Source organism: Cinclus cinclus, chromosome 1 (genome assembly GCF_963662255.1).
Source record: "Cinclus cinclus chromosome 1, bCinCin1.1, whole genome shotgun sequence".
Taxonomy (NCBI): domain Eukaryota; kingdom Metazoa; phylum Chordata; class Aves; order Passeriformes; family Cinclidae; genus Cinclus; species Cinclus cinclus.
The window spans coordinates 118,731,678-118,750,136 of NC_085046.1; positions in this window are offsets into that span (position 1 = coordinate 118,731,678).

The following is an 18,459-nucleotide window of genomic DNA, read 5'->3' on the forward strand; positions in this document are numbered from 1 at the left end:
GTTTTTTAATTATTTAGCTTTTATTTGCAATTCAGGATTTCAAGGGATTTTTTGTTGTATCTCATTATCAACAAGGTATCATTGAAACTCAACAGAAACAAGAGTACATTTCAAGCTAGAATTCAACAGTAAACTTGTCTGTGGATTTATAGTAATGTTGTAGAACCTCTTCTGTTCATATTATAAACTCTACAAAAATAATGGTAATGTAATCTGGGGTAGGCATGAAATGATTCAAGGAAATGAAAAGTCGTCTTCCATTCATATTGACAGGAGAGATAGACTGAGGTTGCTGCAGTAATCATGAAAAATCTCCTTTAATTACTTTTGAGAGTTGAAAATGCCAGAGTTGAGAGTTACGTGAGGCTCTTGAGCAGAGGGGCACATGTATAATTATGTGCATATGTTCACACTGACACACAAAACTGCCAAGACTGTCTGTGCAGGAGGAAAGGTGGGAGTTAAAGTATAGGCAACACAGAGTGAACCTCAGTGCCCTGGCTTAAAGATGCTGTTGGCTACCATGGAAACCAACTGGAACTACTATGTGAGGGACATGTTATCTGTGGGAACAAAACAGGAGTGAATATTTCTCAATATCACAATTGCCCACAATTAATCTTGCATATTAGGATTGTCTTGAGTTATTTGCATAAAGCGTTATTCACTTTGTTCCAAGTCTTATGTGAGTGGGGGCAGCCTGACTTTAGCAAGAGTTCAAGGGTTTGACAGTCAACTTGAGAACCTGTTTTATGATGCATAATTTTAACAGCATTTCGGGTATGTCTCTTCCAGTACAGTTTTCATTTCAGCCTTTAAAACTTAAAATCTTTGCAGATGGCAGTGTGCATAGAGGACAAGTGGTAGAAAAGTCTGTTATAAGCTGTCACAGCAAACTAAATCTGGCTGTAGTCACACAAGTAGCAGTTAAATTATCCCGCAACATCAGCAGTAGCTTTTAAGTGAGAACATGATCATGCGTGATGTTTGAGGGCTATTAGCAACATTGGTTATAGAAACAAAAATTTGCATTTTGAGTAATTGCAGAGAGCATTTGAAGAGAAATGTGTGTGGGGAGTGTGTGTCTGTATACAAAACACTGAATTAGGATACCTTTTAAATATGTCTATTTTACAGTATTGTGACTTGAAAGGCATCAGCAGAGGTATCCCTGACTTACATAGGCATAAAAACCCAACAGATCTGGGCCTGTGCATCAGGCAAATGCTCAGTAACTCGCTTATGTATATTTATACTCAAATGCACAATACACAACATTGGGTAAGCATATACACATCACAGCCTAAAATATTTGTATGCACATAACTGTCATTCATGATTGATTTGAGGTTGAACCCTGCTGAATTTGCTTCTCATCTGACCAATAAGAAAATAGAGCATCTGTGAGGTGAGCTGCATTTTAGAAAATGAGTCAGTACACAGGATGATGCAGCACAATTTGAGGGGCTCTTTGATATTCCACATCTTTGATCACTATAGATTTTTAATGCTATACAATACTGGTAAGAAGTACAGCTAAAGAAAATGCAAATGAGCTCAATAAAGTCCCTGGGGCTTTTTGAGTATGTAAGGGTGTCCAGCCTGTTCACAGGCCACAGTCTGCTAAAATGAAACAAAATCAAAACAAACCCTGAAGATATAATTGGCAACGTTAAGAATCTTACAATACCCCAGGGACAGTAGTTGCATCTCTACTTCACCACATATTACTGTTGAAAATATTATTCAGCTATTTATTTGTCTTGAATTAGCTGATTAGGGAGCAGTGTTTTCCTGGATACCAAACATCTGTGATAAGCAGTTTCAGAGTAATAGGCTGAAACACACACTGTATCATCACTTTGGGGAGGAATTCAGGCAAATACAGTTGTGACTACAGTTTCTTCTTCTTCCTTTCTTTTCCAGGTCAGCTTTGCTAACAGCTATCTGGGCTCAGACCCCAGCTCTTGAATCTCACATTTTATTAAGTATTCACTTTGCCACTAGTCTTTCAGAAACAGCCTCGTGTAAGGTATTATAGAACGAGGAAGCCAAATCAACATTTCAAGACTCTCATATGGCTTTCATATAGCTGGGCAGAGTGTGTCTTTTCACAATTGCAAACCTTTCTTCAAGTTGGATGTTAACACTTTCAGAGTAACTATAAATGCCAAAACAACGTCCTTCCCTTTCAGTTCAAAGAAAACACAACATCTGTCATAATGTGAAATGTAGATTTAATGCAAGTGTCAAGTCAGGCCCTTGGTAATGAGGTAAAAACCCTTGAGATTTTAAGTCTCTTTTCCATGCTATCCTATTACAGGGAGTGGAAAGGAAAGAACTGTTTCTTTGGCACTTAGCAGCTTTTCTGTGTCCCTTATCTATCCTTCCCGGACATCTTCTGTAAATTAGTGGATTTTTCCTGGCAGTGTCCCTGAGCGGGAGGAAGGTGTGATAATGTTTGCTTTGTGGCAGAGGGAAGCTGAGGCACAGACCCGACACAATCCAGACTTGCCGCGGCACTGCCCTGAGCCCCCAGCGCCGACTGGGGCGGTGACGGGTCCCCAAGGGCAGGGCAGGGCTCCCGAAAATGCGGCTGCATCCCGCAGGACGCTGCGGGGCGGCGGCGGAAGCGGGTGGGAAGGGGGGAAGCAACAGGCTGGTGGCAGCTTCCCGGCAGCCGGGGGCGAGGGGCACCGAGCGGGGCCGGAGCTGTCACAGCAGCGCCGCGGGCGCGGAGCGGCCCCTGCAGCAGACAAGTGCGGGCGAGCAGCGTGTGCCGCCGGGCCACCGATCCACCGGGCCACCGATCCGCCGGGACACCGATCCGCCGGGACACCGATCCGCCGGGCCACCGATCCGCCGGGACACCGATCCGCCGGGACACCGATCCGCTGGGCGCGCCGGGGAGCAGAGCCGGCCACCCCGCGTCCCGGGAAGCGAGGGCTCGGGGGGGGGGGGGGGGTGGAGGGAGGGAGTGGGGGAAGGACTCGCAAATGTCTGTGTGAAGGAGCAGAAATACTTGCTCTTCGAATATTCCCCTCTTCTCCCCGCCTCGTCCTCCACCCCGGTTTTCCTCTAGCCTCTCTCCGCCGTTCTCCCAGGGAGGCTGGAAGCGGCCACGGGCTGACCGCGGCACGGTAAGGAGTTGGGATTTCGGGATGCCGATGTCACATCGCCGTGCAAACGGCTCCCGCAGTAGCACTTTATCAGGGTTTCAAGCTGCATCTTTTATCTCTTTTAGAAAAGCGTCTCTCGGAGGAGATTGCCCTCAATAGACACGCCATAAAAAAAAACATTTTAATGTTGCTCTTGTGCTCCTGTGCATCCCACCGCGAAGGGGTCCCAGTGGTCCCTTGGGAATACAAGGAGTTGTGAGAAGTTACACAACTGGCCACCAGACTAATCCACTCCTTCTACCTTCCCGAGAGTACCTCCCCCTTCTGCTCTTTTTTTCAATAGCAGCCCTTTCTCAAAATCTCAGGTTACTTTGCTAAAGAGTTCTCAGCCTTATAGTTTCTGCCCTTGTCTCTGCCTCCAGCTCCTTAAGAGCCACCCAGCCCCAGCGATTGGATTGGGCAGCCCGTCTTGACACACCACTGTGCTGAGTGCTTGAGGACGTGTTTCAACAGATGGTTGGGGTTAGTGTGTGTCATCACACTCGAGTGGGGATTAGGGGAGAGAGGCAGCCTTGCTGGAGCTGTGTGGTCTTCCCCAAGTGTGAGCTGCAAGCAAAAGAAGAAATACCTAGCACTGGGGAAGAAACGGGAAGAATCGTTTCCAGCAGCTCAGAGGGAAAAATAAACCAGCACACTTTGTTCAGGTAAAGTAAAAAGCACCTCATGCTTCTCTCCCTCTCTCTTTCATTTTTTTTCCTTCACGGTTTTCAGAGGAATGCTAGCACAGCACACTTGTCAAAGCCAGTTGCTGCTGCCTTATCAATGCTGCTATTGTACGGCTGACAGATAACAGCGAGCTCAGCCTGATGCTTGCCTGTCTTCACAGAGCTAACACTCCTAGCGCCGCTAAGGTCACGCTTTCGGAGGTGTAGATTGGGAAATCTCCCCTGGAGCAGTGTATCCCAGCGCTGCGGGTGCCTCCTCTGCTCCCCCCGCAGGCGCGGCTCTCCGCTCGGCGCACACGTGCGCGCCCGGAGCGGCGCGGGGGAAGCGGCAGCCGGGCACGGGTGGGTGGGCGCTGTGCGGGCACGGGTGGGTGGGCGCTGTGCCTGCGGCTGCGAACGCCTCCGTGCTCCGGCAGAGCCGCGGAAAACGCGTGCTCGGGCAGGGAGAAGGAACCGCGGCACAGTGTTTCCTAGGTTTTGAGCAGGATGCTTCAGCAGCGTGCAGGCTGCCTGGGGCTCAGCTGGGAGGCAAAGCAGGCTGTTTTGAAAGTGCGTTCGAGATGTCTGTAAAGTTTGAAGACTCCTTTATAGAGACCTGCTTGGGCTCCTGGTAACCGGCATCGAGATGGCTTGGCTTACACACGTACATAAAGTTAAGAGAAAATCAGGAAAGTAGGGAAAGGCAGGCTACAATGTAATGCTCTTGCAGCTGCAGCGGAGCAGATGGATGCAATTCATTTGCAGATCTGTTTGTGAAAGTTTTACAAGTCATTGAAAACTAAGTAGCATCACTATAATGGATCATTAAAGACTCGCTGTATTTATAGATTCTAAACTGTTAATTAGAAGTAGGCAAAAAATTATGTTTAGGAAGGAAGAGGGGCAGAAATATAATTAGAAATTAGTTATGGAAGTACTCCGCTATCATTTTCATTTAATTCCGCTATTAAGTTCATTGATGTCTGGAGCGTGGGAAGCCCAGCAAATTAACTAATTCAGAAATGTTATCACTAATTACTGCATGTTAGCTTATCAGAAAAGATATTTTCATTGTTTTATACTAAAATATAGATGGAGAAATTAGAGGATGGATTGTTTTTCCTTTTATTTGGTTTGGGGTTGTTTAATTAAAAAATTGTTGTATGTATACGCTGTTTTCCTGCGCAGAGTAACAAAATATTTGCTTCTTTTGCACCATAACAGATCTTCACAGTAACTGTCACATATCTCTCCTGCTTATGAATTATTGGCCTCCTACTTGTGAAAGAAATCTAACACTGTCCTCACCACTTACAGGTGAGATATTCTATATATAATACTGTATATAATGTGTTTGGAAATAAGATCTGTTTAGTAGTCTGAGCAAGGGCATTTATAGCTGGTGCTTTGTGATTTTGGTATTCAACTGTGTAACGATGCCCATAAACCCATGTTTCATGTTGCACATATTTTTTTGCCTCAAACCCACTTTTTTGTTAACTTTTTTTACTTGAACAGACTATTTGGCCCCTTTACAGGTTGTTCTCAGCTTGTATTTTCAAACACACTCTTTAGAATTAATGTGTCCTCAGAAGTCATCCACAGGAATTTGAAACAGAGAATTAGCTAAATCCCAAAAATCACTGCACAGCCAGACCAAGATTTATGTGAATAAATTTGACCATTTTGGTTTTTTTCTCTCAGTCCACACTTTCTCATTGTAAAAAGTGACGGAAACTTTTACAAGCTTAAAATGAAAAACAATACCAAAGAAAAACCCCATTATAGCTCCACGTTACAGTCTTGTATATTGGATTCCTCCTCTTTCTCCCAGTGTGTCCTGTGAGAAGCTCAATATGCCAGCTTCAGCACACAGAGGTTCAGACTTCCAGCAAAGCTAAAGGTGCAGCACTGCGAGCTGTCACTGCCCAACTGAAACCTATCTGAAACTCCTTGTGGGTATCATTGGATCACAGATCAGATGATCTACAAGAAACCCTACTTTTTAAAGAAAGTGTACAGCTAATTACACATGCCCAACTTGTTATTGTTTTACTAGGGGGAGGGAAAAAACCAAACTAGTTTCTCTAGCACTGCCAGAAAATCTTGCTGAGAAACTGAGAACAGCAAATCATGTTTTTCCTTCCTTTATAATGATGAGGCTGTTTAAAAGACAATGCCCACAGGGCAGTCCAGCTTCATGTCAAAATGTAATCTACTGTTCCAGATGGTAAACATTCAAAGACATATTTATGGTGACTTCTACATACCTTCCTTTGACATTGGCTTTTTTTTTTCCTGAGAGCACTTGTGCTGGGTACACACATGAAGTTCCCATTAGCATCTTAGCAGCTGTAAAAGTGTTCAGAGCTCACAAAGATGTTCCTCACAGTGAGATAAAAATAATCTTAGGAAAAGATCTGAGACAGTACAAGTTCCATGATGTGCTCAAGGTAAAAAATTCCAGAGGTGTAAAAAAATCCATAAACTGCTGCATGAAAGTTGTAAAACATTTTTGTTGCGGCTAATTCATCTTCGCTTGATATGGAATGCTGAACATACCAGGCATGTCTGTACTATCAACTCTGTTTGTGATGTGAGGCAACCTGCACTGCACAAAAGCTGGTGTGTTTCTTTTTCCCCCAGCTACTGAAGAGTGGGTGGGATACTTATTGTCTTCGTAGAATTTTCAAAGTGTCACCCCACTCTCTTTTTTTCTCTCTCACTGCTCTGAGCAGTTAGGTAGAGCACAAGAAAACATTTTCCAGCCAGAATGTGTTCTGCCCTGAATTGTCTTAATTATGTGTCAGTTTATTGCTTGTCAGGGGCTTCCTCTTCTCAGCACTTTATAATCGAGGTGGGTGAGCTTGTTACGTCACAATATGCAACTTCAGTTTCTGCTTCTTGGCATGTCTTTTTGGTCTTCCATTGATTTTTGTCTCTGTTTCAGAGGAAAAAATTAATTGTGATTGGTGTAATTTACATTGGAGGGAAAAGCAAACCCTTGGTGAATTTCCAAATGGCATGTAAATGCACCTTCAAGAAGTAGGCTAAATTATAGGTCATTAGGAAAAAAATTGCGTGTAGAAGTCCTAAGTATCTTAGAGATTGCAAGTAACAGTGTAAAAATTATTGTAGCCACTCTTATTCCAGTCAGGAACTGATAAAAACAGTTTATTTAAAATGTTGTGATGCTAGGGACAGTGTTCCTAAATCTGCAAGCCATTATAAAACCCACACTCAGTGGATGCTAGACAGCAATGGAAAAAAATATTTTGAAGTATTTGCAAATTCTGTTCTGGCTAGAAACACTTCACTGCATACTATTTTTGACAGTTTGCAGGTTTTTTATCTTGCTTTGTTTAACTTACATCCCACACTTGATATTTTATATATGTATATGTATTTTTATATATGACCAAATGTTCATGCAGGATCAGGAGTTTGAGCCTTGTGCAATGTCAGGGTCCATTCTCACATTGATGAGGCAGGACACTTGTTGCAGATGTCATGGGAGTCATGGGCTCCATGATTTCCTTAGCTTTAGAAAGAGCTCGGGGGGATTTGTATTTGAGTGGGAAGGCAGACTGATGTGATAACAATTGAGAAAGCTCCTTTCTGAGCGCCTTAAGAGCTGCAGTGTTCAACAGAGAACCAGGGTCCCGTGACAACTCTGCGGTGACACAGAAAGAATCCAATTAGTGGCCACTCCTGCTGTTGATACTAGATCTGTCCTAAAACATTTCCACCATTGCCACCTCCCATTGTAATCCCATCCACGACACTGATAATGGGATCAAGAGTGTCTTTTCAGAGCGCCTGTTTAAATTTTAACTGCCATCTTTGGCGATTTCGAGGATATTAAATCAGAAGGCACTGAATAGCACAGCTCACAAGAGAGCTTTGTGACACCCACAAGACACAGTCCCCTTCCTCACACTACAATATCCCAACACCTCCATCACAGGTAGAGCTGCATTAATTATGAAGTAGGGGGGCTGTATGTAGACAGTGAATAATCCACTGAGCTGTGGCTGTCCCTGCACTGCAGTCACCTGCAGACCTTGTCCCTGGGCAGTTAGATGTGTAAAAAGCAGCAGTCCAAGGGAATGGGAGGGGGTACAGGCTGTGGCAGGAAGTAGTAGTGGCAGTAAGTCATCCTGCTTCTCCCTTTAACAAGCCTTAAATCTGCCTTTCCAGCTGCATCAGCAGTGTAATATTCTCTCCTGCACCCCTCGGATTTCTTTTTTGTCTTTCACTTTTCTTGCTCCAATGCTAATTCATCATTTCCATATGATCAGAGTGCAGTAACTCCACTGTTATTCTTACCAAGAAGGGCAAGTTCAACACTGTCATGTGCTTGGAGAGGATGCTGTAAAGTGGAAAGACTCAAGGCTCTAAGCAGTGTCACCTCAGAATGCAGCACAGTAATTAATAAATTAATAGCCAAACCAGACTCTTTTTAGCTGAATTACTTTAGCATATTTCAGTTATGTCAGTAGACTGCTTTTGAGAGCCCCTGCAACATCTTTTTTTAGCATTGCTTGTTCATACTCAAAAGTTGTTAACTGGTGAGAGTAATTCCATTTTAATTTTAGGTGTCTTAACAATTTTATTTTCTGAGAAAACTAATACTCATTCCATCTTATAGGTTTATGCATGCAGCAGATTTAGTCACTGATTTCTCCAGAACTTTAATTCCCACTTTCAGAACATGCTGAAAAGTTTGGTAACCCTTTGTTACTGTGTGTGCTCTATAAATCCTGGAGCTCTGAACCTTCCCAGTCACAACCATAGCTAGTGGTTTGGTTACACTGAAACATTTTTTTGTAATAGTTGACCTTTGCACCCAAGATTTCATCATTACTTACTTTTTTAAAAAATTCTTTAGCAGCAAAGAATTAACTTACAATTGAATATAAACCTGCATTATAGTATTTATATCTGCAAATTTGGTAGCATTGCTGGAATATGTACTGGAAGATTTCTAGATGTGGTGCTGTGCTATAGAAACCCAGGCTGTAGATCAGTGCTAGATTATCCATAGAATACTTCATGGACTTTCTATATGGAAGCAAAAGACTAGAAAGATAGTGGTTTTATATTCTAAAAAAAAAAAAAAAAAATCCTCTCCTGATTTGAATGTAATTATGGCACTGCCTGCTGCCATTTCTCTATGATGTGACTCTAACCCATCTTAGCAAGGAGAGGAGCTGCTTGACAGCAGCTGTATTTTTGTGGTGCTTCACAGGAGGTGAACTCTGTTTGGAAAGCCCACAGAGAAGATGGGGAAGCTTTTGGCACTAGAGTTCTGGAGAATAAATGTAACAGGGAGCTTAACACAGGGGATTGTTTTTCTCAAAAGCATCTATTAAAACTGAATAGTGGTCTGTTCCAGTATTGTAATTGCGCTGTGCCAAGATGTTCGTTATTCTACCATGTGCACTGTTTTGTCTGTTTTCACTTAAAAACAGAAAAATGTGTTGCCAAGCCTGTAAATGTCTGCAAAACTGCCAACTCTCCTGACTTTTATCAGTAGTCTGAAGATATTTAGCCTTCTTTGTAAAGCTTCAAGTGTAAGAGTCAAGATATAACGTGAGAAGTTCAGATCTCTGGTTTCTGGTTTTTTGAACCTAATCCTCCTGGTTGCTGAGACAGCTGGCTTGCATGCAGCTCCAGAAACATGAAGGAAACTAAAAGAAATCCCAAATCTCCCTGTGTAAATGCATGCAGGCGGTATGAACAAGGTGGATTAGTGCATGTTGTGCCTGGCAATTAAAACAACCCAACTTTTTTTCCTGAGGTTTACTGTAATCAGTTCTCCCTGAAATTTCTGATCGGTCGTCTGATAACTCCCATTTTGTTAAAGAGGTTTTATTGCAACAGAGGGTGAGGTTTCTTGTCTCCTCTCAGACAGCAGAATAGCTTGCTGCCCTGGAGAAACACATCCTTGATCCTCCCATCCTCTGCCTCCAGCAGTGTGTTCCCATCTCCTTCCTTATGCCAGGTTTGGCTCTTGGCTCACCTCCTGGAGAGCTGAATGAACTCATCAGAGCAGTGGGAAGCTCTGCTGGCTGCCTACTGAGCTGGTTCATCTCAGCAAGTGGACAGAGGGTCCACATGGAACAATAAAAGTGGTTGGAGCTGGTGGTTTGGGGTGAGGAGGGGAAACATGGCCAATCCTTTAGGGGACTGCGAGCTGTAAGATACTCAACTACCTGGTGACACCTTCTCAACCCACACACGGGGCACTGTGTGTGTCTACAGCAGAGATGTAATAACAGATGTGTGTGACTGTGCCAGTGTCACCACGAGCACAAGGCTAAACGTGCACTTTTAATGAAAGCCTATCCCTTTTTATTCAGAGAGTGGCTGCAGTGTCACTCAGAGTATGGAAAGTCCTTCCTTACCATTTCTGACTCTCTAACCCAGCAACTAGGCTTTGGAGAGAAGCTAATAAGCAGTGTGGAGAGAAAAGAGGAAAGAGAAATGCCTGCTTAGCTGCTGCTTTACAAACGTGAATGAGATTCTGAGGGTGGGATCCAGCCTGCATAGCCAAGGTGCCCCTTGGGTCTTAAATACTTATACAGCAGCTACTGAAAGGCATGTTCTCTCTCTGATCAATGAAGAGAGTCCCTCTGAAGACCTCCAGGCACTGCAGTTAGGAAAGCAGGATTTCCTTTAGTAAATCTTCAAAGGCACCTGCCTCTTTCCATATGTAGGGATGAAGCTTGCTTGCTTGCTTTGCATAGATTGCTGAAGAGCTTAACCTGGAAGAACTTGATATCATCTGGAGTTTCCTGGTTAGGCCATAGATGAGCAATACCAGATAAACTTTGCATTTGAACAGCTGTGATGTAATTCCTACACGGCTCTTTAATGTGTCTCCTACACTTTCCACAGAAGAATGCATGAAACATTTCATTTGAATCCTGGAGATATGATTCACTTGGAGAGTCTAGGACACTTAGATTAAATGTAATTTTGGTACTGACTGTAGAAATGGAACACTGTACTCCTCCGAAGCGTCACCTGTTTTATTGCTGGGTTATGGTGGCAAAAAAACAAACAAAAAAAAAAAGTGAATGTAAATTACATATATTACAGAAAAGCAGTGTTGTTACTTAAAGAATATTTCAAAGGCCTTTGGAGTAGATAAAGATTAGGGGAATCAGAGATAGTGGTGGTGGTGCCTACAAGCAGTAAAATCACAATGAGGAATAATAGATGATATTAGAGGAATATGATGTCGGACAAAGAATGGAAGAAAGAAAAGTAAAAGATCCAGGAACCATGTTTCTGGATCTATCTATGCAAAATCTTTTGAAGATTTTCTTGAATGCCTAGGGACATGCCAGTCACAAATCAGAGGACAGTAGAGCAATAATAAACAGAACATCCTGTAAATAGCCAGCTCAGGATGCCTTTTAATTATCACTTTTTTTTTTCCCCCAAGGGCTGCAAAAATGTTAAGAATTGTAGATTTTAGACTAATATTTGGGGTTTGGTAACTTTGTGACAATAAAGAATCCTGTATTAATCCAACCTTTGTAGGAATATAGGGCAAAGGTTGCTTTCCTGTCATTCCCTGCTATTTTATTTTAGGCATAACATCTGAAACCTTGAATGCGTCTTTAGCAAAACACATGTGAATTTACCTTGTTAACTATTGTACATCTACGGCCAATTTATGAACTGAGGCTGTAACACTATCTGCTTGACCACCAGGAGGTGGTAGGATTTAGGAAGACAATTACCACAGTTAGACCAATAAAAATGTTCTGAGGTGAACACAAGTCTCTGTCAGGAATTCCAGTAGTTCCTTTTATCTTTGTATCAGTAGGAGTATTTTTTATACCACAGTAAACTTCATTCCATTGCCAATATATAGGCTTACAAAGGAAGGCTTCCTGTGCTCTATTGCTCTGCAACTCAACTCCTAAGTGAAAAAGACCACTGAATTTGGGTTTTGTTTTCTTTCTGCTTGGTGTGGAGAATTCCTCTGAAGCAGAGATCCTCTGAAGTAGAGAAGGTCAAAATGAAGACACTTTGAGGTGTGCATCATCAGGGATCACCAGAGTCCTCAAAAAAATAGCAGTTCCACACAGGAAGATGTGCAGCTACAGAGAGGTATTGAAAGAGATACACCATTTTTTCTGACTTTTTCCATCCTTTGCAGCTCACGCCCAGTTTTGTCTTTCAATAAATTGCTCTGCAAATATTTCCTCTCCACAAATTTTGCACAGTTTTTCACATCATCAACTTGTGAAGGGTTTGAGATGCAATACAACCACATCTCAAGAAACAGGTCTGTGTTACAGCTATTTGTTTTGGTATTGGGTACCATGGGTATCTATAGCACAAAGAGGACATCTATCAAATCCTGTGAAACCTTTAGAGACAATAATAGTCACCAGCCTGCAAAGTGGTCTGCAAAAGCCAGATAAAACAAGGACATGGCCAAGTAGAACTGATGTATGTGTGTCTTGGACAAATGGCATTGTGCAACTGTATCTTGATATTGTGTGTTTTGAGGCCCCTGTCTGCTTTGTATGTAAGGCTGAAGAATTCATTGCTCTTCTTGGTATCTGAAGAGCATTTGTAGTGTGGGAAAATCATGTGTACTTTGTGTATTCCTCCTTTCATATGCAGTGTAAGAATCCTTAGTTGTTGTTAAGAAATCCAGAGGGTTATTGGAGAGAATCACTTGCTGAGGAACTTGAAATTGTATTGAGGGAGTTCTGCAATCATATTCACATACCTATCACACTGCTTTCAAGGGTGCTCTGAATGGAGCTGTTTACTACATACTGTGTACAGTTTAATGGGGTCATCAATATGGGCATCAGCAGCTCGAGTTCAGATGAGTGATGTTGCTGCTGTGACCTGTCTGCTTCACTCCTCTGCTGGAGATTACTCAGGCACACACCTCAGGAGCCCCAGGGCAACATGCAGTGCAGAGCAAATTTTCATTTCCCACAAGAATATTTGCCCTTCAGTCACAGACCATTCAGATAACAACAGTAATCCAACCACTCTGCATTTGCTGCAGAAGCACAGCTCAGTACTGAAGCCTGAACCGTGACACCAGTTCTACCATGACAGTGGAAGAGAGACACAGACATGTGGAGTACCAGGGTGTTGAATCTGGTAGCTATTTGAATTATTCACTGGTTTGTTTTAGTCTCCAGCCACCAGTGGCTGCCAGAGTTGCTGTTTCCCTGTCTACAATAGAAGAATATGCTGGGCTTTTCAGCTCAGAATTGGTCTCAGTAATGCATGTATTCATGAGTCTGGGTTTTTGAAGTCATACCCAGCTGTCAAGCAACTCACGCTAAAGTAAGTGTTGCAGTTATTTTGGATGAGAGCCTAACACAGAGAGACTCCTAGAATGCCTCACCTGTCTCTTCCAGACACCTTGCTGAGTCACATCTGGTATGAAAAAAGGAGTCCATGTCTCAGTCCTTATCTTCAAAGCTCTGTGTGGGGCACTCTCATTGTTTGAGGAAGCTTTTTCCCCACTTCATCATGAAATGACAACAAATACAGTTAATAGGAACAACGATAGTGAACAATGAAGGATGAAAAGATGGGTAAGAAAGTGCCATGCTAACACTACAGTGCAAGAGAGACTTCACTTATTAGACTGAGAGGCTAGGGAGCTTCTAATAGAGACAGAGTAGGAGTCTGAATCATGACTGATAGATATCCCAAAGGAAGGCAGACCAAATTTGGTCAGTGGAAGATAGAAAGAAAATATATTCTTTTTCTCTCTCAGTAGCATTTCTGTGTGCTTGTTGCATATCTGGTGATCCACTCACATATCAGTCTGCTCAAAGGTATACTTATCTGTTTTTCCAGGAGAAATCCTGAGTGTGACATTTACCATGTATTATATTCTATTGTCCAGTAACTATGGTTGCTGTAATGGACACGGGGAGATGAGAGTGTCAAAGCAGAGCTATTTTTGTTTTCTAAGCAGTTTGGAAATTATATACTTGTAGACATTAATTTCCATCTCTTTTGTAGTGCTTGAAGAAAATTCTTTCTTCCTTAGAAGCTTCATATAAACCAGAAATGTTCCACTATGGTAAAGCCACTTATGCCTTGGTAACTGTTCAGCTTAGAGTACATGTACATGGAAGTACAGGGTGGATTATATAATTTGTTAAGGCTAAAGGTGTTACTGCTCTTTTCTGTTTCTTATGCATCCTTCATACTTTTCCTTGTTCTGTGTACAGTACACAAATTATTTTCCATTTACACTTTTATCTTTTGACAAAAAAGATACTTTAAGGTCTTAATGTTCAGTGCTGTCAGGATAAATGAAAGTGTGGGATGATATGAAATAGTTTTAATGAAGACCAAAAGAATGTGAATTTAATCTTTTTCATAGGAAGTTTTGTTCTGTTCCATCCTGTGCCCTGCTTAAACACATTGGCCTTTTTTGACCTTTTCCTTGATGAAGGTTAAGTAGGAAATATCTTTGCTGCAGCCTTTCCAGCTTAACCAGAAAGACTTTCCACAGTTCATGTTTACTTTCCCTGCTATGGCCATTCATCTTTCCTGAATCAAAATTGTTAAACTGGATTTTCAGAGAGAAATTAATAGCTTGTGGCATTGATGATGAAGTGTCAAACTTTCTTCTTTCATGTCTCCAGCTCTATTTTGCTAGTGATGATTTTGTCAGTTCTCTTGCTAGAGACTAAAAAAATCTTGGGAAAAAATCTGTTTGGTTAATGGGTCCATTCCAAGCATCTTCTTTATTGTCATTAAGAACAAATGAACAGAATTTTTACATTTGCAATTTGAGTGCATTGCTTCTGCAAAAATCTAGAAATATTACTATGTTTTCCATTTCTCTCTGTCCATCTTTTGTGCCTACTGCCACACACAGAGTGAGACAGAATGCTCTTGGCTAGTTAGGGGGTCTCAGTCCTTGGTGTGCTCACTCCAAAAGACTTTTTCAAGCATCCTGTAAAAAAGTTTCAGAGACAGCAGAAACTGTGTTCTCAGGACACCACTGCTTTTAATGGAAAGGCAGTCATCTTCTTCAGGTACCACAGTCTTGAGAGGAGAAGAGCAAGGTCTGGAGCTCCCTCCTGCCCTCAGTCTCAGTAGTAACCATTGTAGAATTTTGAAGTTTGGGATGTCTCCTTTTGTTATGCCACATCAAATTGTGCTGCATGGAGCTTTGTTATGAGACACACAATAATGTGCAATGATAGTGCAAGACCTGACTAGTGCAGGGAAAGAACCAGCCAATCTTCACACTAAAATTCCATTTTGGTTTAGTTCTCCATGTAAGTTTTGCCCTCACAAAACACAGTTGTATGATTAGCACTGTGTTCATCCATAAATATTCTGAATGGGGATGGTCAAGTCAATTCTTTATCCCTCTGTCAAGAATAAGGAAAGTCAATCTTTCCTGTGAAGGCATTCTCAACCAGGCCCTTCACAAATATATTAAACATTTCATATACTCACAGAATGAACACTGGAAGATTCAGGTTGGAAAAGACCTTGGGAGGTCTCAGGTGGTGCTAAAATTAGGATATGAGATCAGATCCACTTGCTCAGGACTTTATCCACCTGGATCTTGAAAATCCCCAGAAGATAATGAGTGCAGAGTCTTGGGCAACGTGTTCTACTATTTGACTTTGTCTCAGGGAAGAATCTTGTTTTGATTTACATCCAGTCTGACTTTCTTTTGTTTAAGTTTATGCCCGTTATCTCTTGTATTCCTGCCATGCACTGCTGATTCCTGACAGAGCCTGGATCTCTCTCTTTATTCCCTAATCACAGGCACTGGGCAGCTGCTCTGAAGCCCCTCCATGTCCAGCTAATCTCCAGGAGGAAAAACACCAGGTTCTCACTGCAGGGCAAATAATCCACCCCTAAAACATCTTGATAGTCCTCCACTGTTCTTGTTCCACTTCATCACAGCTGGTTTTGTACTGTAGGCCAAAAGATTGAGCATAGGTGCCATTTAATGAGCTCTGAGCTCATTACTTTAGTCAGACTTTATGTCTGTCCTTGCTGAGTTCCATTAGGATCCTGATGCACATTGTTCCAGTCCACCTAGGTCCTTCTATCAGTCTATCTTGAGGACATCCATTGCTACCTCCAACTCAGTGTCATTCTCTAATTTAATAACTGCTGCTTATCTTGCTTGAACACTTGCCTGTAACTTGTTGTTTCCATTATCTTACTTTAAATTAAATTTTATTCTTGATTTTCATCCTGATTTGTGTGTCTGAGTAAACTGGATATTTATAAAAGGCAGTATACTAAAGCAATTCATTCCAGCCTATAGTTTATGATATATGCAGTTGTTCTTAGCTCATATTTAAATAGATCTTCCAGTCACAGTGAACTGCAGGTGAAGTATTTCTCCAAAATGCATTCACATGAGAAGGTGTTCTTCCTGCTTTCACCATGTCTGGCCACATTAGACATCTTTAAGATCTCCTTCAAAGAGTATCTCAAATTCAGTGGTTTGCTGTGCAGTCCAACTGAATGGTGTTAAGGACTGCTACCTAAAACATATAAACTAAAACTATGCAAGACTTTTACTTTGAGCTTAGGCTCTATTTTCAGTATGAATTTTTTTATTGCCTTCTACAGAAGTTTGGGAAGACTTTAAATGAACTTTTGAAGCCCTAAAATATATCCATTTCAAACAACGGCACCCCACAGTCTAGAACCCCTATTATCATATATATTAGTGGTATTATTTCCCCTGAATATCTCACTGCTTTACAGCAATGTTGCCTTCTCTCATCTTCATGTGGCTGGAACTTGTTCCCATAATTTATTGTCAATTTTCCATAGTGATGCTTCTCATATGTCTCTGTAACTTTAGAACTGACAATTATAACAATCTAATTTAGTCCAATGTGCACTTCCTATTGATGCATGTACTGTCCTTATGAAGTTATTTTAAAATTCTGTTTGTAACCAGATAAGGAGCTAACCCACAGAGCTGAAATTTATCTGCTTAAAACATACACAGTCCAAAGCCACCCTGGTTTAGAGAATATTTGGTGTAATTTTAGACTTTAAATTTCTACCTGAGTTTGCTCATACCTGCCCCCTTAAAAAGCCATCTGCTCTGAGCTTAGCTATTTTGTGAATAGCACTGAAGACTCAATTCATTCAATGCCAGGCATTTAATTAGGAACACTATTAACCTCTGGCAGTATTCTAGGAAATACAATTTCAATTTTTCCTGTTATAGGTATAAGACAAAATATCTGAACCATTTTTTTATTAAGAACTTTTTTTGGCATGTAAGAGAAGATCAACTGTTGACTCATCCATTATGAAAGTGATGTGACCACCTGCACCATTCATCCAGCTCTTGAATGTCTACAGTAGAATACATGTTTTTTGAAGCTCAGTCCGCATCTGATTCATCTTTGTCAGAGTTTCACAGTGTGAAGAAAGTGAAAGGAAATTCCGTGGATCTGTATAGGGTTGTGGTAAGGGCAAATAATTATTTATGAGACTTGTTTATAAGGTTTAGCATTAAAAAGACTCAAAATAACCTAAACTTAAACAACATTTACTTCTTAAAACCTGGTTACTTTCCTGCTCTTTTTGACCGTTTTACTGAATTGAGTTGCTAGCAAGCATGGTCTTACTCAGTTTTTATCCATGCTTTTCCACTATCCATCCCTTTGTAACTGATCATAGGTAACTGTAATGTAATAGCAGTCATCACCACAAATCTGTAAACATCTCTGAAACTCACAGCTTGTCTACAGTGACATTTACTGACTTCCTGCACCAATGCAAACTCGCTTGTACAGATGTATTGACACTGGCTCAGCGTTCCTCAAATAAATGTGACACTGAAGCCCTGCAGTCATGTGCTACAGGTACTGCTGTAGAAGAGGTGCCTGTGACCACTCTCATCTGAAAGATGTTTCTAATTTCTTTAGCAGTGTTCTTTGCACCACAAGGGCTTTGACCATACTAGGGTTGAGCTCTTCCTATAACTTCCTGAAGAGAGTAAGCTGTCTATTCCTGAGCAGGATAATTTAGACATGCAATTTCTGACAAGGCAAAAGTGTCCTTCCCACCAACTTGTTAGGTTTACTCTTCGCCCAGCAAGATGATGGATCTGAAATACTCTCTTAGACTTCTCATTTGTAGCTTGGAGCCTCAACACAGATCTTTATTCTGCACTGATCTTTGATCTCTGATGCCTCAGGTAGATTTCAAAATCTGTCCTCCCAGCACTTGCTCCATCAATCTCCTGGAAATTAGAAGTCCCATCTCAAAAAAAGATAAATCTGCTCCATGGCATCTCCTCAGCTACTCTGCATCTTGATGCACACTGAAGTATTTTTAAATGGTAATTTATATGCCAAGCTATGAACAAGAAGCACTGGGCAGCTCTCCCATTGGGACAGAACTCCTTTTCTAAAAGCTGGCTCTGTTAGAGGGTTAGTAAATTTGTCCAGAGATAGGAATACAGAAAATGGAAGAGTTGGAGGAACTAATTTATTCATTTAATAGCATATAAATTTCCACAATTATACATCAGGGCCTTGAGTTCCACTGGTGAATTTGTATTGTGTTATCCTGTATACCATGATATTAAGGGAAAAATGCTGATATCAATTTTC